This window comes from Bos indicus x Bos taurus, chromosome 11 (genome assembly GCF_003369695.1).
Source record: "Bos indicus x Bos taurus breed Angus x Brahman F1 hybrid chromosome 11, Bos_hybrid_MaternalHap_v2.0, whole genome shotgun sequence".
In the NCBI taxonomy this organism is placed as follows: domain Eukaryota; kingdom Metazoa; phylum Chordata; class Mammalia; order Artiodactyla; family Bovidae; genus Bos; species Bos indicus x Bos taurus.
The window spans coordinates 32,901,071-32,924,912 of record NC_040086.1 but is presented as its reverse complement, the minus strand read 5'-3'; the positions used below and the strand labels follow the sequence as shown (position 1 = coordinate 32,924,912).

At 38.4% G+C, this 23,842-nt stretch overlaps 1 protein-coding gene across 26 annotated transcripts in view; it reads left to right on the top strand.

The window, feature by feature from the left end:
* The window catches only part of NRXN1 (neurexin 1), a 1,214,076-nt gene that overhangs the window by 287,953 nt on the left and 902,281 nt on the right, over positions 1-23,842 (top strand). The window lies entirely within an intron of this gene.

Sequence of the window (23,842 nt, the reverse complement as noted above, 5' to 3'; positions counted from 1 at the left end):
TTAAGTTGTGTGTGTGTTTTTCATTTTGTCTTTGCTTTTGTTTGTTTGTTTTAATTTAGACATCTGAAAGGTAGTTTAGAAATTTCATTGGTGATTCAGAATGGGGATGAAAAATATCTATGATATATAATAATTTTCACTACAACAAGGATTTATAAATGGTGATTTATAAACTATTTATGGATGAGATGAAAGTGATATATCTAAACTGTCCATAGGCTTTCATAAGGAACTAGGGCTTGAGTCATCAGGGTGCCAATGCAGTTTAATGGTCTGCTTTTCCAGTCCAAGATGCCTATAAAAGCTGGAATTCTGTTGCAAAATACATATTAAATGCATGCCTTTAATCAGCTGATTATTCATATATCAGTTTGATATAATTTACAGTTCCCTTCATGACATTCAATTTTTGTATAACATATGCCATGCATTTGGTAGAAATTGGATGAACATTATTTTATTTAAAAAATACTTTCCAGGGGAATTCACAATCAGCTAAAATATAGCCTCAAATATAAACATGTACATTTTTAATGTGTCATACATACACAACAGTTATTTACTGCTACTTCAGAGAATTCCATAAGGTTAAACAACTCTAAATGAGAAGACAGGCATATTATTCAAATGTATTAAATGTCCTCAAATCAACCTGTCTAAAATATATTTAATTTTATGCTTCAATCTATTCACTTGAGCTGCTTCAGCACAGATTCTTGGGGGGTCTTTTAGTAAATTTAATCTCAAGTTTCAAAGGAGGCTTTTTTTTCATGATGGTGATGAAATTTTAATATGCAAATGAATGTTTTTCTGTAAGGCAACAATATCATTAAAGAGAACAAATATGATGTGATTTTTAAATCCTCTACTACAAATAAAAATATGAAGCCTCATGTCACTGACATTTATTTTAGTCTTTTTTCTATTTTAATTGCATATTTTAATCAAGTAGTCATAGACAAAAGGGTATGACAAAAGGGTATGACAGTCATAGACAAAACTGATATGAAAGTTAATTTAGCAGCCAGGTTGTATGAGGGTTACCTTACTAGGTAGCCTAGATAATGAAAATGGCCGGGGGCAATTGGCCTGTTCCTTGGCAGTGTTCTTTCACAGTCTTTGTGTTGCTTGTGGTGAGTGAAAGACATTTGTGTTGAGCAAAGTCTAACTCCAGCTGTGTGACCCAGCTCAGGGCCATGGAAACTCAACCTCATCCTTCCCTCTGCCAAAGTATCTCAGTTTAGAACAAATGGCCTGGAAAGCTTCCCTCTAGTTGCTTCTGCCACCCCCAACCCTGTCCTACCTGGATTTTGAGGTCAAAAAACAGGCCAGTTTATGTAGTGAGCTCATCCCCTGAAAGGTGAAGGGATTTACACGTACCGCTTTTGAGAACACAGGATTAACTTGGGAGCTCACTGAGCTTAGCTACTACCCTGCACCAATGTTTCAGATTCAGCTTTTATTGATTCTCTCTTATGAAACATTATGGGAAGAGGTAGAATTCAGCTATGGGTGGTGCAGGTCATTTATTTCAGGCTTTCTGTCTGGCAGCTTTCTTTTTTTTTATTTCCCTTATTTATCTCCCTCCCCTGCAAAGGGAAAGGAACATAGGTTTGCTTGTGAAAACATTTAACTCCTTATACACTGTGTTTCATTGGCAGATAATAATGCATGTCAAGAGCTATGAACAAAGAGAGGCCCTTTGGACTAAGGTTGAGGCAGTTGAAGACAAGATTTTTTGAGCAAGGGATTTTCTCAGGGAATTAGGGGATGGTGCTAACAAGAACCAAGTTGAGAATGACTGAAATACTATAGAGTTCAAATTGCTGTAATATTGTAGAAACAAGACATATTCTCCTGGGTAATGGAAGTGAAACAGGTGAAGTAGCTGTTCTCCAGTGTATAGCTGGGATTTAATAGTACATTTCACTAATAAACTTCCTGCAGGAATGGGGCACAGTGAGAAAAGAAAGTGTTTTCTTCATCTTATCAAGTAATTGAACTGCTCTTTATTTGACAGTATAAGGACAGGGTTCTCCTGTTGTCCTTGTTTGTAGGGCATTGAATTAACCTCTTTATGCTATGCCTAACAGAACACCCACTACCTATAGGCATTAACTTAGAGAAGTCACAGTGCAAATACAGCCGCCTCACACTGCTCTTTCCCACTTGGACCAGCTAGTTTTGTGCACAGGAAGTTTTCACTGTGTGAGCATCAGGCTATATATTTGAGGGATGGTATTGGAGATATGGGAAATTCAACCATTGACCAAAGATGAGTCAGGACCAATTAGGCTCTGTGATGGGAAAATCACATTCATATGTCTTGCTCTGAAAGGACCTCAGAGCCATGACAGCCTGAACATGTATACAAGCAGCCTTCCTTTCGTTCAAGTTCCACATGTCACAGGAGCCCCTGAACTTCTATGTAAATTTTTCATAAACCCAAGTTAATTCCGATATCATTACCCTCCAATCTTTTTTCTGACTTTTGAGTTTAATTTTTTTTAATGGGAAAATCAATATTGTGAGCATCATTTATTATTTTAGTCTTTATAACACATGGATAAAGACTAAAATAATAAATATTTAGCAAATATTTAATGAATATTTCTTGTTCACTATCAGCAACTTGCTCTAAATGATGTGGAAAAAATGCTGCTATAGTACAGCCTTTGTATACTGATGGAGCCTATTTCAGAAATCCTCATCTTTTAGGTTAAGTTGGGCTGGGCCCAACCTTTTGTGTATTAGGCATGAATATCAGGGAATGTTGACTCATTTCCTGTAGATCTGATTTCGACAAAGTTTGTATCTCATTGATCCCAAGAATCTTAGTCAAACTTGCAGTACCTCAGTCAGCTGCATTTCTTTATTGTCTATTATATGCTCATATCTATGCCAGCTATTTAGGAGGATGGTAAAATTTTAATATTTGAAAATACAGCTTCCCCCTACCCATTCTCTGAGATGCATACCCTACTTTAACCGTTATCACTAGCTGACCTTTGATTATCTACTTACTTGTCTACTTTGTTTTCATCTGTGCCCTCCCTCCCTCCTCCATGTAAGTTTTATCAGGGCAGAGATTCTCTCTGTTTTCTGCTCATCTCCAGTGAATAAGACGTAATAGGTGCTCAAAAAATATTTGGTGAATAAATGAATGTCCCAAGTTCATCCCAAATGCAGCCTAATCCACAAATAGCCTTTATTGTGTATTCCTGGCAACTCATAACATCCTTTTTAATACTTTCTTCATGGGAAGATATACTTCATACAATCCACGATTCAAATCAAAACTCATATTCTTATCAGTAATCTGCCTCCCAATGTATCTTCGTATCTTTCCTAATGTACTATTCAAATTCTTATCTCTATGTTTTGATTATGTTTCTTGCCTAACTGGGATTAGCCTAAGTTTGAGCCTTTTATTCATTAAAATGAATAGACCTGATTCAAATCCCTTCTAACCTTGGTAACTTCTATGGACAGTTCAACTCACACTGAACTTTTCTTTCAACTCATATTTTCTTAAAAACATCATGTGTTATTTCCATCTAGGCAACCAATTTGTAAGTTGCTTGTGAACAGAAGTCTTTTTATTCATTCATTTATGAATTCATTATTTTCTTTAGCACCTGAGTAGTAGTGGGATTTTGTGTTTGGAGAGAATTATTCTGACAATAATATATGATGTGAATGACATGGGGTGGTGAAAATGGAAACTGAAAATCAACAGAAAGTTTCTTGTAGTGGCTTACTTTGTTTTCCCATGTAATTTCCCACCATCATCCTTACATCTGTTTAGAGCAATCTATAGCCTTCTTTTCTTTTCATGTCTATCTTGGTCAGCTCTATAATTGCATAGTCTGTTACTTTGACAATAATGGTGCCTGATTCAGTTCAGCAGAGGTTTCATGAGTATCCACTGAGTGCTAGGACTGAGATAAGTACCAAGGCTTCACATAAAATCAAGGCATGTTCCCTGAAACCTGGGGTCTAGAGAGCCAGCACTTTAGCCTGGAGCTATATTCAGGAGTGCTATGGATGTGTGAAGGATTGAGAAACAGTCCTTTCAAAGTAAAATTTGTTTACTTTCATTGGCACTTACAGCTAAATTTAAGCTAGGAACTTCACTCTCCACAATTCTCTGTTGCTCTCAAGTATTGAGCATTTACCTACAGTTAATGAATGGACATGACTGAAGCGACTTAGCAGCAGCAGCAGCAGCAGCAACGAATGGACCACATTCATTTCCTACAACTGAGATAACATAATTTAGTTAAAAACAGCAATAGTTGAGTTTTGCTGAAACATGCATCCTTATATTGTCTGAGCCACCAAGGAAGCATCCCTATATTCCAGTCAGAGTGTAATAGATGTGCCTAGAAATTGATCATGGATTCAACCAATGGCAAAGCTTGTATTAAGGTGGGTGCTTAATCTGAGCTGTCCTGTGAGATGCACCATAGTCTAACGTAACTGTGAGTGGATCAATAGCAAGATAAATCTTTTAGTAGAACCAGGATTCTCTGTTGTGTCCTTATAAATCCATCTATGTTGAATGAATAAAAATCTATTTATTTATATGTTTAGCTATCTATCTATAATTATACACACACATATGCACATAGTCTTGGAGCTGTAAAACATTATTCCACTAAAGTAAAAAAAAAAATGTCTTATTTTCTGAGACTGATCATTAATGATTTTTAAAAATTGTGTAGACATTCTTAGATTTTGCTAAACTTGTGCAATGTTTTTGTAATGTGATTTCCCTAACAAATCTTTTCCAACTGTCAGGGCACCACAGAACCAACTGGTGTATGTTTCAAAGCAGCTGTTAATGGCAGCATCTGATTGAAAGTTCTGCAGTAGATGTACAAGGAAGTACAAGTTAAGCAGCACTGCTGCAGAATACAAAAGCCCTTTATTAGTGACTTTCTGACTGCCTTGGCTTCTAACCCCCATGGCACACAGTACAATTCCCAGACATGATTTGCTCAGCGTTGGGTTTGGGTTTTTGATTTCTGAATTCTGTGCATGATGCTGAACTAATTTTTCTTTATTTTCATTCTGGCTGTCAAATTTTGACACTGGATGGTCATATTAACTTCCCATTTCTTCCCCAAAGCAGATGCCCGGATTTCTCAGTTTCATGGCAATAATTTTTGAAGGCTTTACAAAAGTATAAATTTTCTTTATCATCATAATAAGGCTTGACAAATGGTCCTAAAGGGTCAGGTAGCATTTCCTCATAGCTGAGTGAGTTGGTTGTAATCAGGCTGTTTCCAGGCAACGTGTCCCATGGTTACTGGTTTCTTAATGTCTCTAAAGCTGGAATCTCATTCTGCAAAGGGATGAGAAACCTTGGGAAAATAAACACAGAGAAAGCAAGTTCTCACTTCATCTCTTTAAACGCACCACTCTGTATTGTTTCTTGTTTTTTTTTTTTTTTTACTACATATGCATTTACAAAAATTTATAATAGGTCTACAACTAAGATACCCAGAGAAACCAGACCTTGCCCCAAGAGAATGATGTTGGTGCATTAGAGAGACAGCAGGTTTCCTTGCTGGAAATTAGGGAATGTCTGTGATTGAGTTGGATAACCCATCTGTGATCCGTAGGCTTGCTTTCGCCTGTTGTTACTTAACTGCAGATTTCAGGGGCTGCTTTGTAGAATTGGAAGAAATACCTTTGGTTCTGTCTAATGCAAGATAACTGAGTGACAGTATGGAAAAGGAGCATCTCTAAAGCTGAACCCAGGGTCTTCCTGGTGGTCCAGTGGTTAAGCCTCTGCCTTTCCAATGCAAGGAATGTGGATTCAGTTCCTGGTGGGGGAACTAAGATCCTGCATGCTGTGCAGCAAAAAAAAAAAAGTATGCAGAGGAATGTCATGATTAGTGTATATACCTAAATAAATCTGAAACATGATCCATAAAATTTAAAAAAAGTTAATAAAGCAGAGCATAGAAACCGTAGGTATATCTCCCATCTATGCCAAAACCTTAAAAAATGATGTGAAATAAAAATTTACAGTTTTTCCTCTACCTGTTTTTAGGGAAACTTAAGAGGGGTCGCACAGAGTCGGACACGACTGAAGCAACTTGGCAGCAGCAGCAGCAAGTTGTTAGCACTTGCCACCCGCTTTATTTTCTAGGAAGCTAGATAGCTGAGACCATGTCCCAAAAATCCCAATAGAAGTTTTGGTCGTCAGGTTCAAGCTATTGTTGGATGCATGTGTCTGTTGTTTGCTGTGCTTGTTGCTTTGCCAGCTGAGATTCCTGAATCCAAATGCCTTTTGGGAATTGGATGAGAGAGTGGCTGATGAGTGTGAAGTTGAGGGAGCTGTGGATTCTCAGTGTGTGAGTCTCACTAGATTGTCAATGACCCAGCTGTAACCAGCTGTCTTTCTCATGTAAAATCTCTGAGAATACTGCTCATCAATGAATCCTTGAGTCTTAAAGCAAGAGGTGACATTAGAGACTTCCTAGTTAAGTGCTTTTCTGTTATAAAGGAACAGAGCCTAAATGGAATTGGCTTCTTGTCTGAAGTTATCTATTAGTTATTTTTTCTGTTAGTTACCATTTTCAGCTAAGATTTTTACCTCCTTATGTCTGAGCTCAATACCATTTTCATTAGAACATTTCACATACTTCTTACACTTGGTAAGAAAAAGACTTCAGAAAATCCCAAACAATGGTCTCAACATTCCTTCTCACATCAGATTCATGAGAAAAGAAGTTGGGTGCATGTTTCTGAAAATGCACAACCCCCAGGTCTGGGCAGAAATTCAGGGAAGAAATCATGTTTAGAATTAGAAGTACAGTTAGTGTTTTTTTTAAATGATTTGTCTTTATATCAACAAATGAGAGTATGATAAATTATAAGCCAGAATTATACCACCTGATATAATTCAACATTCACAATTATAAATCTGAATTCTTTCAGTGTTTCTTTAGTGTGCAGCTATATACTTGGGCATATTTATAATAAAACAAGCTTTAATTACATTCTACTGTTTGTATTACATGTATGGCCCAGAGTTAGAATGCATTAATAATGTAAATTACATAGCATAGTTAAATTCAAACAAACATGAAAATCTGAATGCGTTATTCAAGGAACTGTTCATTTTCAAGGAATATTTGTTGTTTAGCAAAGACATTTACCATAATATTGTAATATATTCAGAGATTTTCTTTTCTACTAGACTGTGACCTTCTCAAGGGCAGGAACTATTTTCTATTCATGTTTTTGTCCCCAGGGCCTTAGCCTAGTGCCAGAAAACTAGTAGTTACTACATTCATGTTCATTGAAATGTCTGATACAAATCCTCTCTACCAAATAAACATTTAGAAGGACTTTTTGATGTGTACTATAATGTTACCCGAATACTGGACACTTTAGATTTTAAAATTCGTTCTACAGTCAAGATTACAATTTATTTGGCGGAGAAGATATAAAAATGATTATGGTACAAGATGCTGGGATAATAAAGATGTATTATTGTGTGAAACCAACTAAAGTAGTACATTTCAAAACACATACCACTGTGTGTATGCCCAGCAGTGGGATTGCTGGATCATAAGGCAGTTCTATTTCCAGTTTTTTAAGGAATCTCCACACTGTTCTCCATAGTGGCTGTACTAGTTGGCATTCCCACCAACAGTGCAAGAGAGTTCCCTTCTCTCCACACCCTCTCCAGCATTTATTGCTTGTAGACTTTTGGATCGCAGCCATTCTGACTGGCGTGAAATGGTACCTCATAGTGGTTTTGATTTGCATTTCTCTGATAATGAGTGATGTTGAGCATCTTTTCATGTGTTAGCCATCTGTATGTCTTCTTTGGAGAAATGTCTATTTAGTTCTTTGGCCCATTTTTTGATTGGGTCATTTATTTTTCTGGAGTTGAGCTATAGGAGTTGGTTGTATATTTTTGAGATTAGTTGTTTGTCAGTTGCTTCATTTGCTATTATTTTCTCCCATTCTGAAGGCTGCCTTTTCACCTTGCTAATAGTTTCCTTTGTTGTGCAGAAGCTTTTAAGTTTAATTAGGTCCCATTTGTTTATTTTTGCTTTTATTTCCAATATTCTGGGAGGTGGGTCATAGAGGGTCCTGCTGTGATATATGTCGGAGAGTGTTTTGCCTATGTTCTCCTCTAGGAGTTTTATAGTTTCTGGTCTTACATTGAGATCTTTAATCCATTTTGAGTTTATTTTTGTATATGGTGTTAGAAAGTGGTCTAGTTTCATTCTTTTACAAGTGGTTGACCAGTTTTCCCAGCACCACTTGTTAAAGAGGTTGTCTTTAATCCATTGTATATTCTTGCCTCCTTTGTCAAAGATAAGGTGTCCATATGTGCATGGATTTATCTCTGGGCTTTCTATTTTGTTCCATTGATCAATATTTCTGTCTTTGTGCCAGTACCATACTGTCTTGATAACTGAGGAAACCAGAAGGGAAAGAGACACGTGTACCCCAATGTTCATCACAGCACTGTTTATAATAGCCAGGACATGGAAGCAACCTAGATGCCCATCAGCAGATGAATGGATAAGAAAGCTGTGGTACATATACACAATGGAGTATTACTCAGCCATTAAAAAGAATACATTTGAATCAGTTCTAATGAGGTGGATGAAACTGGAACCTATTATACAGAGTGAAGTAAGCCAGAAAGAAAAACACCAATACAGTATACTAACGCATATATATGGAATTTAGAAAGATGGAAACAATAACCCTGTGTACGAGACAGCAAAAGAGACACCGATGTATAGATCAGTCTTATGGACTCTGTGGGAGAGGGACAGGGTGGAGAGATTTGGGAAAATAGCATTGAAACATGTATAATATCATGTATGAAACGAGTCGCCAGTCCAGGTTCGATGCACGGTACTGGATGCTTGGGGCTGGTGCACTGGGACGACCCAGAGGGAGGGGAGGGGAGGGAGGAGGGTGGAGGGTTCAGGATGGGGAACATGGGTATACCTGTGGCAGATTCATTTCGATATTTGGCAAAACTAATACAGAATTGTAAAGTTTAAAAATAAAATTAAAAAAAAAATAAAAACACATACCACTGTACAACCTAGGGCATTTTTAAATTTAGTGTTTAAGGCAGATACTATTAAAGTGCTCGTGCATTTTCCCCTGTGGCTGTGACGGCTGTGTTGTCTCTCAACTTTGACTAGGCAGGACTTAAACAAATTCCTTGGACAGCTGCTGTCAGCTTGTGGGCTCCTTGAAATTAACTGATGTAGTTGCCCAAATTCTCAGGATAGTCAAAAACCAGAAGTCCTTTGTCTAGTTATTGTAGTCAAGTTATTCAATTAACTTTACTTTTACTCAGGTGTTTTTCAGTGGTTTTCCCACCCTTGAAATGGCTGGTTATGGGCAAGGGTATTGGTTCATTCCTTTAGATAAATCTCCCAGTACTGTTTTATGCAGTTATGACTTTCACTAATTAGTATATTGCTAAGAGTTTAGTGATGCTGGACTTCACCCTGTCCAGTATGAGGGCCCTTATAATCTGTATATCTGCACTGGAGAAACAATATAGCTCCAATAATTGACCCCATTTGGTGACCATGGTGACCGGGTTTTGTGGAGTTTATCTAACCGTGGGAGTTTATCCAAAAGAAATACCCTTAAAACGTTCATAGGTGAGATTAGGCAATGACAAACCATGTTAACTGATGTCATCTCGTTCTGTGTGAGATTAATTCTAGCATATTCCATTATTAACACTAGAAGTATTATGTAACTTTGTTAAATTCTGTAGCCTTGTTCGGTTTCTAAGGACACCTATAACCCTGTTTTGCCTACCGCATCTACCCATGTGGATTTTTCTGCTCTCTATTGCTTCACTTAAGGATGCTGTCAGTCCCTGGGGAGGGAGATTTTAAAAAAATAAAAAATTGGAGGGCTTTCTTCTGAGAGTCAGTATTTTAGAATTAGTCAGGATATGCATTTTCATAGGCAGTTTTGGCGCCTCTGTTATAGGTGCTTCTCAGATCACGATTTCAGTTTCCTCTCCTCAACCCCATCTTATCCATATAAGCAGTACCTCAACCCATAAATCAGAGGGAAGACGCTTAGCCAAGCACGTTAATTATAATTTCTGTTCTTTCTGATGGATAGAAATCTCTCTTCCCTAGTTCTCCCTGATTTCTGTGGTTCCTGGAAGAAATGTGAAAGCGATATATTCTTTAAAAAGCAGTTCATTCTTATGAAACTTCTTTTAAATTGAGCATGACTGTGATTCATGACAGTCGAGAGCTTTGTTGTAGCTCATGATGAGCTCTAATTGTCTAATTATCTGCCCGGATAAAAAAAAGGCCAGATCATTCAAAATTTCCTTCCTCCCTCTGGGTAGAAAGACACATGAGACTGTTAACTTTGATTTCTCATGTGATCAATGGCAAAGAATTAAAGATATTGCTAGTACACATCTATTTTATATGTCAGTATCTTTCCATTCCTGTCTCATAATATCTTCCGCTCCCTTGAGCTTCTGAAAGCTTAAAACATTCTCACTGTTTTTATTATTGTTTTCACCTGCTTCCACCTCCGAAACCCTCCACTCTGATACTCAGATTTTTATGAGATTCTTCCAAGAAGCATGACTGAAATACTGTTCAAGTTCCTTGCTATTCTGAATACATGGGTTCCAGTTGGCTTTGTCACTACATGCAGAGACATCATCATTTGGTATCCTGTACGCATTGTCTCCTCGGTACGCCCCTCCCTGGAATCTGTATATAGGATACTGAATGAAGTTACAATCACCAGCCTTCAGTTGGTACTAAAGCATTGTGTGGCAGGAAATCTTCTACCCTTCCCTTGAGTGGTGATGACAAGAAAATAAGTAGAAATGAGAAAAGATAGATATGCCCCTAGGAGATTATACTTTTCCTTTCCAATCAACAGCTTATCAACTCCCTTATGTTTGAGAGGATTCCCTTCCCTCCTCACTCTCCCTCTAAGGCTACATTTCCTCATGGTTAACTTAGTGAAGTTATGTTACATTCTAGAAAGTTTAGGTTCTCTCTCTTTTAAAGTAAACCGAGTTATGGACACAGGAAAACCTGGTAAAGTCTACTAGAATAGGAGAAGGAAAGAATTTAATTTTTCCCACATCAAATAAATATTTTGCTTCCTGAGTCCTTCAGGATAGTTAAATTACTCTAATGGAAATAACTTATCTCTAGGTTTGTCAGAATAGTTTTCATAGGAGCTGGTCTGATACCTGTGTTTTCCCCACAAATCTCTATTTTGAAACAAGGAGAAGCAGGAAGTTACCAGGTGTCTTGTTTGTTTAATCAATCACAATAGCAACTTACAGACAGTTGACCTTTGAGAGAAGTTCTCTTTGAGTTTATAAACACAGGATTCATACCTTCAGCAGGAAGTGTTACAGCTGTGCTTCTCTTAGGAGATGAGGGACTTATTTCCATCATTTACTGAAAAATTAGGAATACAACAAATCAAGCTCTTGAGCATTTTGTGTTTATTGATCCTGAGTTGTGTTTACATGATTTGATTTTCAGGTTCATGATGCTCGTTTATTCCCTCCTTCAGTGAACCACCTTTGCAGACAATGCGTCATAGTCTATCTCTGCACGCGTGCTCTACAGCCTGGATGCCTGAGGTCAAGGCCATCTACTAACAGTATGACTTTGGGCTTAGTGTTCAACTGCTCTGTTTTTTCATCTGTAAAATTGGTATAATGATAAGCATGCTATCATGTAGGCATTTTTGTGTGTCAGTGACAGCCACATGAAAATACTTGAAAAGGGCATTGCAGAGTTTCTGGTACACAGTAAATGTTCAGTGCAGTTCTCATCTTCAACTTTTCTATAGCTGAAGCTGAGATGGGTGGTAAAGGATTGCCAGTTTTCAAAAAGAATATTGTTTGTAAAACTCAGCTGTAGAGATTGTGTATTATTGGCACATTTAAAATGTGATTTGCTTGTCATTTGTTCAACTTAGAATTATTTAGGAACACATTTGCTGTATGTCATCTTCTCCCATAATTCCATAAGGGCAGGCTTTGTTTGTTGCTCAGTGGCTGGCACATAGTTGATATTATATATATTGCACATATATATTGTATAAATAGAAATATATATATACCCATTTATAGGGAGGGAAAGAGAGAGATAGGAGGGAGATATTTGGTGTCTCGGCTGCTCTGCATGGGCTTTTGCCTGCAAATCTCCTCTTAGCCGGAGGAATAAAAGAATCCTGAGAAGAGAGAGAGACAGACTGAGGTGATGACGGGGAGGGTCGGTCCTTCTTAAAGCAAAAGGAAGTGCTGATGGATGTGGCACAGTCTTAACCTTCTCTTTAATTCTGATGCTTCCCTGGAATGTGTCACGTGTCATCTCAGTAGGAGAGTCATTGGAGGGGAAAGTAGGACACTCCTAAGTTCCAAGTCAGTTGAAAATTTGTCATAATTCAATAAAAGGAGATGTCCCCTTTATTTTTTATGGCAAAATTATTCTGTGGAGGAAACAGCAGGGAAGGCAGGTCACTAGCTGTTACAGGCTTTTTCATTACTCTGTATAGGAAATCTCATAACCGACTTCATAGGATGAAATATCACCTTCAACAGCAGAGTTACAAGACAAAAGTGGGGAACTCTGACATGTGCTGGAGGAAAACTAATCTTTCTGTGTCTTACTCCTTCCTTTCTATCCTTCGTGTGTTGGCCGAGAAGCAAAATTGGAAATTTGGTTCCTAGATATTAAAACATTTTTAGCTAGTTAATTTTAATGCATCAAGTATTTATTAGGCACCAACTATAATATAATACTTTGAAGAGGAAGAAGAATCATTTACTTAAGCTGTTATTAGTGTTTGGCATTAATTAAGGTATGTATTTTATGTGTATTACCCATCAGTTCAGTCAATTTAGTCACTTAGTTGTGAGTGGTGTCTGACTCTTTTTGACCCTGTAGACTGCAGTACGCCAGGCTTCCCTGTCCATCACCAACCCCTGGAGCTTGCTCAGACTCATGTCCATCAGGTTGACGATGCCATCCAACCATCGCATGCTCTGTCATCCCCTTCTCCTCCTGTCTTCATTCTTTCCCACCATCAGGGTCTTTTCTAATGAGCCAGTTCTTCACATCAGGTGGCTAAAGTATTGGAGCTTCAGGTTCAGCATCCGTCTTTTCAATGAATATTCGGGACTGACTTCGTTTCGGGTTGACTGGTTTGATCTCCTTGCAGTCCAAGGGACTCTCAAGAGTCTTCTCCAACACCACAGTTCATAAGCACCAGTTCTTTGGCAGTCAGCTTGCTTTATGGTCCAACTCTTACATCCATCCATACATGACTACTGGAAAAGCCATAGCTTTGACTATATGGACCTTTGTCGGCAAAGTAACGTCTCTGCTTTTTAATATGCTGTCTAGGTTTGTCATAGCTTTTCTTCCAAGGAGCATGTGTCTTTTAATTTCATGGCTACAGTCACCATCTGCAGTGATTTTGGAGCCCAAGAAAGTTAAGTCTCTTACTGTTTCCATTGTTTCTTTATCTATTTGCCATGAAGTGATGGGACTGGATTCCATGATCTTAGTTTTTTGAGTAGTAGCCACAAAAACTGATAGCAAAGTCATCATTATTTCACAGATGGAAAAAAATGACATCTATGAAAGTTAAATAAGAAATAATTATTAATAAAATATCAGACAGACCTGATTCCAGCTCTCTCTGACCCTGCAGTTGAAAACCCATGGTCCAGGGAATGTGTGGGACAGTTAGGAAATGAAGTAACCAGTTGAGATTAATTAATAGTAGCATCACATAGCTTTTAATTACAGACACTAGTCTGTTCTCACAGAAACTTTGAGAAGTGGGTAAAGAGTGATATTAATAATCTTACTACAAAACTGGATAAGCTGGCACTAAAGTCATTTGGTTTGTGGAGATTCACAAAACTGCTGGGTATAGTTTCATAATCTTTCCATTATAGTGTACTGACTCATTTTAATTTTTGTGGCTTTTTGAAATGCCTTTTCATTCATCCATTCATGTTCATTCTGTCATTCCCTAGTGCTGAAGGCAATACCAGACAATGAGCATACCAAAGGGGAAAAAGAAAAGTAAAAAGCAAGGAAAGAAAAACAAAAAATAACTAATAAAACACCTTCCTTGGCTTGGAGAGCTGATAGTCCAGTGAGGTGTGAGACGGTGACAGAAGCTAAACAGGTAATTAGTGTGTGATAAATTGTGATAAGGATCATGGTGATTTAATGCTAAAGGAAAAGGAAAGGGGGGCCTCTGAAAAGCCCTTCTGAGGTCAAAGGAAGCCACTGGAGGAAGTGATAAGGAAGAGGGTCTTACAGAGCAGAAGCTAATTGGCCTGTTTAGTTAGGCAAGGTAGAGCAAGGGTCAGCCAAGAAGAATGGCCTGTGCACAAGCTCCAAAGAAATGACCAGTACCGTTTGGAGAAGTGCACGTGATTCTGCAGGACACGAGCTGGGCCAGGGAAAAAGGAGGCGCTCAGAGGATGCGGAGAGTAGGGGTAGAAAGCTCAGAAAAGTCAGAACACAAGTGGCAGCCTCTGTGTTGCTGTGAAGCTTGAACTTTAGTAAAAAGTAGATGGAGAGACACTGTAGGACTTAATACTGAAGGACTTATGACAGAATTGGGCTTGCATTTTCAAAGATCACTCAGCAAGCAAGGTGGAGAGTTGGTTGGCTGGTTGAGGTCACGATTAGGATAGTTGGTAATAGCAGTTGGGAGAATGCTGAATGAAATATAAGAAGTTTCAGAGACTGGGACAATGTGAATAGACAGAGATAATCACTCTGAGCAGAGAAGCTCACCTACAGGTAAGGCAGCCAGGAAAGGACATGTCATGTTACACATGCCCCACCCATGATGCCTATTTCACCTGCCTTAGAGATTTGAGGTCCCATCAGTCCCCGCCACATAGGCACACACAATTGAAAGTCACTGCTATAATGAGCTACAGGTTTTGTTTTGTTTTTTAAAATGTTGGTACCTGAGATATGTATTTAGGGCTTCTCAGAAACTTTTTTTTTCTTTGTAAAGACAGGGTGCAGGGTGAGGGTAAGTATGGTTAGAGTACATGATACCTGGCAAAAAAGGAGCTGCAGAAATGAGGTGATTTGAGTGGGGAAAGCAGCCTCCCAGCAGCTTTATAAAGCCCACCAGGGGAGACACTGCCTCTCGTTGTTGTTGTTCAGTTGCTCAGGCTTGTCTGACTCTTTGCAACCCCATGGACTGCAGCACAGCAGGCTTCCCTGTCCTTCACTATCTCCCGGAGTTTGCTCAAACTCATGTCCATTGAGTCAGTGATGCCATCCAACTATCTCACCCTCTGTCTCCCGCTTCTCCTCTCGCCCTCAATATTTCCCAGATCACAGTCTTTACCAATGAGTTGGGTCTTTGCCCCAGGTGGCCAAACAAAGTATTGGAGCTTCAGGATCAGTCCTTCTGATGAACAATCAGGGTTGATTTCTTTTAGGATTGACTGATTTGATCTTTCAGTCCAAGGGACTCTCAAGAGTCTTCTCCAGCACCACAATTCAAAAGCATCGATTCTTCAGCATTCAGCTGCCTGCCCATGAAGAAGACATAAGAGACAAAGGTTCAGTCCCCGTGTTGGGAAGATCCCTTGGAAGAGGACATGGCAACCCACTCCAGTATTCTTGCCTGGAGAGTCCCATGGATAGAGGAGCCTGGTGGCTATAGCCCAAAAGATCACAAAGAGTTGGACACAACTGAAGCGACTCAGCATGCACACACTTCATCCTTCATCTAGTTTCCCAGAAGTTAACATCTTGCAGAACTATAGTATAATTATCAAAACTAAGAAATTAACATGGTACAGTACAATTAACTGCAAATGCTCATTAGAGGAGTCTTCATAAAGGAGATGGGACTCCAACTAGGTGCACGGAATAGGTAAGATTTGACTGGTAGGGAGAAGGGAAACAGAGAAGATAGGGGCTTGATCAGAGGCCTGTAGTTGAAGCAAATAATGGTGACTAACACCCTTTCCATGTGCTGTAAAATACAAGATTCCTTCTCTGAATTTACAGAGGCTGGGTTTTCTGGACTCTCTCATGCTGATGAAAAGATGTATTGAAACTTGTCTAATAACTCAGTGAAGGGACAGATTCATTTTCCAAGCTCCCAGTGGAATATTGAGCACCAACTTGAGACCTTTGAAGAGTAATGAATCATAACTATTGATGCGTTTGAGTAGTACAGGATCAGGCTGTGTGCAGGGAGATTTTTTTTTAAATGACCTATATGCAGTCACCACTAAATAGAGTTTCCTGAAGCGTAATCTGAGTTTATCTGCTTGTGCCAAAGCTATAATTCTCCCAGAGACAGCTTCCTGAGACTTGGTAAGTGGAGAACACCCTTCCTCCAATTAACTGGTGGTGCTAGATAGGCTCTGGGAATGATCCTCATTCTGATGACCTTTATCAGGTGTTCATTAAATAAATGAAACCCAGGTCAGTTAGTTTGATCTCAGATGGCACCTGCCAATGCAAGAGACATAAGAGACACAGGTTCGATCCCTGAGATGGAAGGATTCTTGCTACTCCAGTATTCTTGCCTGGAGAATCCCATGGACAGAGGAGCCTGGCAGGCTACAGTCCATAGGGTTGCAAAGAGCTGGACACGACTGAAGCGACTTAGCCCACACACACGGGTCAGTTAGATTGATAGTGCTCAATACTGGTCTGGGAAAGTTCCAGATTAATTAATAAAACTCTTGGTCCTGGTGTCCCCATCTCTGCTATCCACAGAATGAAATTTCATAAACATATTTACCCACATCTCCTTAACTAAAGCAAAAATAGACCACCAGGAATTCTTCTGAAGTTTACCCACATTCCTGACATATTAGTGCTTTCGTAACTGTGTCTTGAACTTTCACGATACGTTATTTCCAGTGAACTTTGTTGTGCAGTCTCACTCAATTCTTCCCACCTGTTTGCTTATCTTATTTGATAGATTCAGTAGCTAAGATACAGACTGATGATTGATTTTTCCTGAATCGTGCCAAAATGGTGACAAAATTGGTGACTGACTTCTCACCCACTGCCTCTTATTTTATGCCAGTGTTCTTGATATGTGTAAGTTGACTAGAAGCCTAGGCTGAGAAGACATATTCCTTATGTAGAACACATTCCAAAATGTGAAACCCCGGCGCTCAGGAAATCTGAGTGCCAGGCTCCCATCAGCTCCACTTCTGACTAGTCAGCAGGACATTGTACTGAATGCACTGTAACATTTACAAATTCTGCTCTTAAACAAACAAACATATGTTTATAAGTGGTATTCATTCTTGTATTGAAATATATAGGCAACATGTGATTTAACCCCAGTATTTCACTATTAAAGGTGATTTTTTTTAATGAGATTTATTTGTTCATTTATTGAAGTATTGACTATAATTCCCTGTGCTTGGGCTCAGCTATGTCTGACTCTTTGCAACCCTGTGGACTGCAGCCCACCAGACTCCTTTGTCCATGGGATTTTCCCAGCAAGAATACTGGCCATTTCTTCTTCCAGGGGATCTTCCCAACCCAGGGATCAAACCTAAGTCTTTTGTGTCTCCTGCATTGCTGGCAGATTCTTTACTGCTGAGCCACTATGGATGTCCTATGCTCCCTGTGCTATACAGTAAATCCTTGTTACTTATCTATCTTATGTATAGTAGTTTTATCTGTTAATCCCACATCCCAAATTTGTCCCTTTATCCCTAATGAAATTATTGAAAACTATTTTCTAGTTTAAAAGTCACCTGTGCACACCACTGCTCCCATATTTATGCTGATTGATTTAATTTTTGCTTTGAAGATAATCCTCACACTGTTTAATAACTTAGAAACCATTGTGCTTAGTTTTATGATATGTTCCCTTGGGCCATAATCACTTTATGGAAAGAAGACCTGACTTACCAATCGACCTAGTGAATTAGCTCCAAACTGCCTTGGAAAGAATCCTCACACTGGAATAGACAACACTCATATTACCTGGTGGTCTTGAAAGCATAGTTTTGTGATTAGTTTGGTGAAGATAAATAAATGAGAGCACTCAAAAGTGATTTTTCTTTTAGTTTTTGTTTCCTAATGTGAAGTTGATCTGCCTAAAACCAGTGTGGACAAAAGGGGGAAAAAATGGTCATATTATTCTGGAAAGAGAAACGAAGAAGCAGCAAAGAGCGCTATCAACATAAATCATTTCTGGGGGAAGAAAAGCCAGAATAAAGGTTATTCTGTAATAGCTTATAAGACGGAAGATATAATCAACCTTTGTTTCTTGCTCTTTAATGAATAAAATTCCGAGGCATTAAATGTTAGATAAACCTTCCACTTTCATTAACATCTAGATTTGATCTTTTAGCTAATTAATCTTGGTAACTAAAGTGTAAACGTCCACAGTTCTAAGCATCAGAGTTGCAGCTTTGCCGTGAAATGACATGAAGCATAAGGAAAAGAAAATCCAACATATTTGATCTAGGAAAGGGGCATTTGCTTTGAAGTATTGGATTTGGTCTTTGTATTTGTTAAACTCTTTCTGTTTCTCATTTTCGTTGTAGAGAAACTTGAAATTCTCAGATGGGTAAGAACCTCACCAATCTCCAACTGCAGACTCTAGATACTTCTGCAATAAAGCAATACAAGAGAGCTATCTATTCCATAGAAAGTACAGAGATTCTATCAGGTTAGACAGTGATAATGGAGTCATTCTGTTTGTTGTCCTCTCCCTTTTGAGCATGTCAGGAGATCTTATGGGGTGGTATTGGAAAGAAGTTCCAGTTCTTGGGAATAGTGAGACTTCATGTTGCATCCTCTTCCAGTAGTCTTGTCTTCTTCAGCTTTTTCTTGGGCATATCCCCTCAAAGACCATCATCATTAGGGTTTTATTTTAATGATGAGATAATTGGTAGGTTTGCCTGGTATTACTAGACTATATCCGGGTGTTACTCATGTTACCAAACAATATTTAATTAAATGCTTCATTGAGAACTTTTTATAGAGGAATGTGTTGTATGCATAATGAGAAATATGAAACTTACTCTCTGTTTCTTTAGTGTCATTTGCACATGCCACATTCTGTCTGGTTACAATAGCATCAATTTTCTCTCCTTTCCTTTCTGCACTATTTCTTTCCCATACTTTTTTTTTTTTAATCTTCCACAGACGTCACCTTCTATGTGTTGGTCTGTGTGTCTGCCTTACCACTTTCTTTACTGTTCCATAAGTGTTCCTGCTTAACTCACATACCTGAACTTGCATGGAGGCTTTCATAATTTCTGTGGAATCCTGTACTTGGTTACTGAATGTGCTTCTTTGCACATTTGAGAGGCACTATTTCTCTCCTCATACTAACACTTTAATACAGAAATCCTGTCATTCAGGAGGAAAAAGACTGACTTCAGCATGTCACCAAGAAAACCATCCCATTTAAAAACAAAACAGGCTTTCTCACAATAGTATGCCATGTTTCTTCTCTTTAAAGCATTCTTTCGCTTCAGCAGAACAGCCGTTTTTCAGACTTCCTCCTAAACATTAGCCTTTCCATTTTAACATAGAAATACCCAACAGGTATGGATTATTTTTACAATGATATAACATTTATTGATTTTATTCAGTTCAGTTCAGTCACTCAGTCGTGTCCACTCTTTGCGACCCCATGAATCACAGCACGCCAGGCCTCCCTGTCCATCACCAACTCCCGGAGTTCACTCAGACTCACGTCCATTGAGTCAGTGATGCCATCCAGCCATGACATCCTCTGTCGTCCCCTTCTCCTCCTGCCCCCAATCCCTCCCAGCATCAGAGTCTTTTCCAATGAGTCAACTCTTCGCATGAGGTGGCCAAAGTACTGGAGTTTCAGCTTTAGCCTCATTCCTTCCAAAGAAATCCCAGGGCTGATCTCCTTCAGAATGGACTGGTTGGATCTCCTTGCAGTCCAAGGGACTCTCAAGAGTCTTCTCCAACACCACAGTTCAAAACCATCAATTCTTCGGTGCTCAGCTTTCTTCACAGGCTCTCAATAAGTATCTCTTAATAGGTTATTGAAAGTGATTGTACTTATTTATCTGGTAGAGTCTTAGAGTTTTTCTTATCATTGTCTTTGAGCTCTTTCTAAATAAATGTGGTTCAGTACATTTAAATAATCATAATTTCTATACTGGCAGCCAGAGCGCACTCTACTTTACTCTGAGCTTCCTTGTCACCCCTGTATTTGTGAGACGTAAAGTTGTATGCTTATAATCTTATTTTAGGTGAAGCCATACCTAGAGAATAAGGATGACAGATTCGTGATGGATGATTTGGCCAGCCTCCCTTCTCTCATTGCTAAGGAGATAGACAATAACTAGAGAAAAATCCCTGTGGGGAGGAAAGAGATTGGAGCAAAAGAAAATGTGAAGAAATGCCTTGAGGGTTTTATACAGATACCCAGCTCCCAGTTCTGCTCACAGTTAAGTCTCTTTATAAAATTTACCAAGAAAAATTAGGTAGACCTGTTCTTTCTTCAGTTCAGTTCACTTCGGTAGCTCAGTCGTGTCCAACTCTTTGTGACCCCATGGACTGCAACACTCTAGGCCTCCCTGTCCATCACCAACTCTCAGAGTTTACCCAAACTCATGTCCATTGAGTCGGTGATGCCATCCAACCATCTCATCCTCTGTTGTCCCCTTCTCCTCCTGCCTGCAATCTTTCCCAGCATCAGGGTCTTTTCAAATGACTCAGCTCTTTGCATCAGGTGGCCAAAGTATTGGAGTTTCAGCTTCAACATCAGTCCTTCCAATGAACACTCAGGACTGATTTCCTTTAGGATGGACTGGTTGAATCTCCTTGCAGCCCAAGGGACTCTTCTCCAACACTACAGTTCAAAAGCATCAATTGTTCAGTGCTCTGCTTTCTTTATAGTCCAACTATCACATCCCTACATGACTACTGGAAAAACCATAGATGGACCTTTGTTGGCAAAGTAATATCTCTGTTTTTTTTTTAAATTTTATTTTATTTTTAAACTTTATATAATTGTATTAGTTTTGCCAAATATCAAAATGAATCCGCCACAGGTATACATGTGTTCCCCATCCTGAACCCTCCTCCCTCCTCCCTCCCCATACCATCCCTCTGGGTCGTCCCAGTGTACTAGCCCCAAGCATCCAGTATCATGCATTGAACCTGGACTGGCATCTCGTTTCATACATGATATTTTACATGTTTCAATGCCATTCTTGGGAGAATGGCATATCTCTGCTTTTTAATATGTTGTCTACGTTGGTCATAACTTTCCTTCCAAGTAGTAAGCATCTTTTAATTTCATGGCTGCAGTCACCATCTGCAGTGATTTTGGAGCCCAGAAAAATAAAGTCTGCCACTTTTTCCACTGTTTCCCCATCTATTTGCCATGAAGTGATGGGATATGAAAAGTACAAACGGTATGTGCTTTCTTATCCCACCTCTATTCTGTTCCTTGCTGTTTCCCTAGATACCTCTTTTGTCACTTCTGTCATGTCAAAAGTGACCTTGATTTCCATTTTATCCTGATTTTACTGCGTAAAAATGTAGTATATTAGAGTAAGGGCAGCCTCAATGCATGATTCTGCTCCCCTTCTAGTCTGGCTCTTTTCATTCAGGAAAGCCCCACAAATCTTCACAGAGTGATTTGGCCTAAGATTTAAGAATAATTGAAATTTTTCTATTGTTGTTTTTGTTAGCTTAAATATGTACCTTGGCCCCATTTGAGTATATCTAATGTTCCTCAGGGGATTAAAAACATTCTTTTTTCCTCAGAGGAAGCAAGAAGATCTTGCTTTTCTCCTGGTTTAAGTCCTGACATTTTATGGATCTTCATTAGTTACAGTAGGTAATGAAGATTAAATCTATCATGTTTGGCTCCAGACTATGGCCAGTGGGTTTTTAGCATCTGAAGAGAAAGAGAAACAGCTCCTTAGGAAGGAGTTTGGTGTTTCAAAATGAAGCTCTCTGGCTTTGTGTTTGGTTTGTGGTAAATGGGATACAGAACTTTTGAACGTGCACTACAGACTTTTGTGTTCACAAACTGAACTCAAGAGAAAAGAGAGGATGTAATCACTATTTTATAGATGAAGTTAAGTGACTTTTAAGGATCACTGCAACTACAAGTTGTGGAGGTGAGATTTCTAGGCTAGCTTTATTTGGATGGTATCATACTATATAAAGTAAATAGGCTATAACGAAGTTTATAGTCACCCAATTTATGACTGCAACATGATGTTATCTGGAAGGCTGTGACTGGGAGATGAAAAAAAGCAAATTGGTCAAGGAGAGGATGAATGTGAATGTGATTGTGAAGAAACAAGGAAAAGGTTTTCCACCCATTTGAGAGTAGGTCGATTCCAGAAAGGTCATGGTTTATCTGCATCAGTGGGAGATACTAGTGAAAGTTACCTAGTGCAAGGCAGGAAATGCTTTAGACAGTCATAACGTGGACTGAACCCTCACAGTCAAGATAGAGAATGAAGATTTTTGAAGTGACTTGTCAAATGAGATCAGTATTTTACAAATGTCTTGTGTTCAATAAATACCTGACTTTTCAGTAGAAAATAAATTCCAGTTTCTATATAAAAACAACTTGACATTTTTCAGTAATACTTTTTAATGAGCATTGCTCTGAGCTATAATATAATGAAATTTGCTTAAAAGTAGAACAGGCTGGTAATACTTGGCAGAACAAAGAGGCATATGGTAGAACAGTTGTGATTTATTGGCGAAGGCTTTCAGTTTTTGGAAAGCTAGAGGCTTTCGGCATAGTGGACTGCATCTTGATATTCAGTCCCAGAAAGGAACCACGGCAAAACAATATGCTTAAATTACATTAGCCTGATATATATTTAAATCATTTTCATTTTGAATTAATGGTTATAATTACAGGCTATGTTCATACTGCAAAGTGAAATAGACAATTGAGGAAATTTTCCTGGCAATTCATATTCTATACCATTTTATAAGAAATATAGAAAATTGTGGCTTTTATGAGGGCAAGGAATTGATTGTTTGGGTTTAAAAAAAAAAGCAGCTGATTCTCCTCACTTTGTGTTAATAAGTATAACATATTGAATTTAGTTTCCTATAAATTTACTTTAACTTTTTTTTACTATGGTAAGAATACTTACATGAGATTTACCCGTTTAGCAGATGTTTAAGTGTGCAAGATAATATTGTTAGCTATAAACTTACTTTTAATAAATAATAAGATAATATGTATATATGTAAGTTAAGCTAGAAACATGGCTGTAATTGTAAAATCACTTAGAAGCAAGATTAATATCTAATCAGAAGATCAATGATCCTGCAAGTAGGCCTGATTACCAAAACACCAAATGGCATTTCCTTTATCTTTTTATAGAGAGAAGGCTAATTTTGTTTTTATAATTTAAGAAATCTCAAATAGAATCACCTATTTTCCTTTTATGGTATGTTAATTCAATATGTTTATTAAAGCCATTTATTCTCCTGTAGTATTATTTTATTCTTCAATTAAACCAGTACATTAATGCCTTTAGGAATTTCCCCTAACCTCAACTTGTCATCATGAATTTATTGAAATGTAGCAAATGGTAAAATAATGAGCTGCCAAATGGCTTCCTTTTGGTTTCACTAATTTATGTTTGTGGCTTGTCAGTCACACTCTATATACAGCTAGAAATTTGCAGCTGAGAACAAATTCTCCCACTTAGGGATTACCTTGTCAGACTGCATGGAACATGATATAATCATTTTATTCTTTTTATTCCCCTGCTTCATCAGTCTTTACAAAGTTTTCTGAAAAC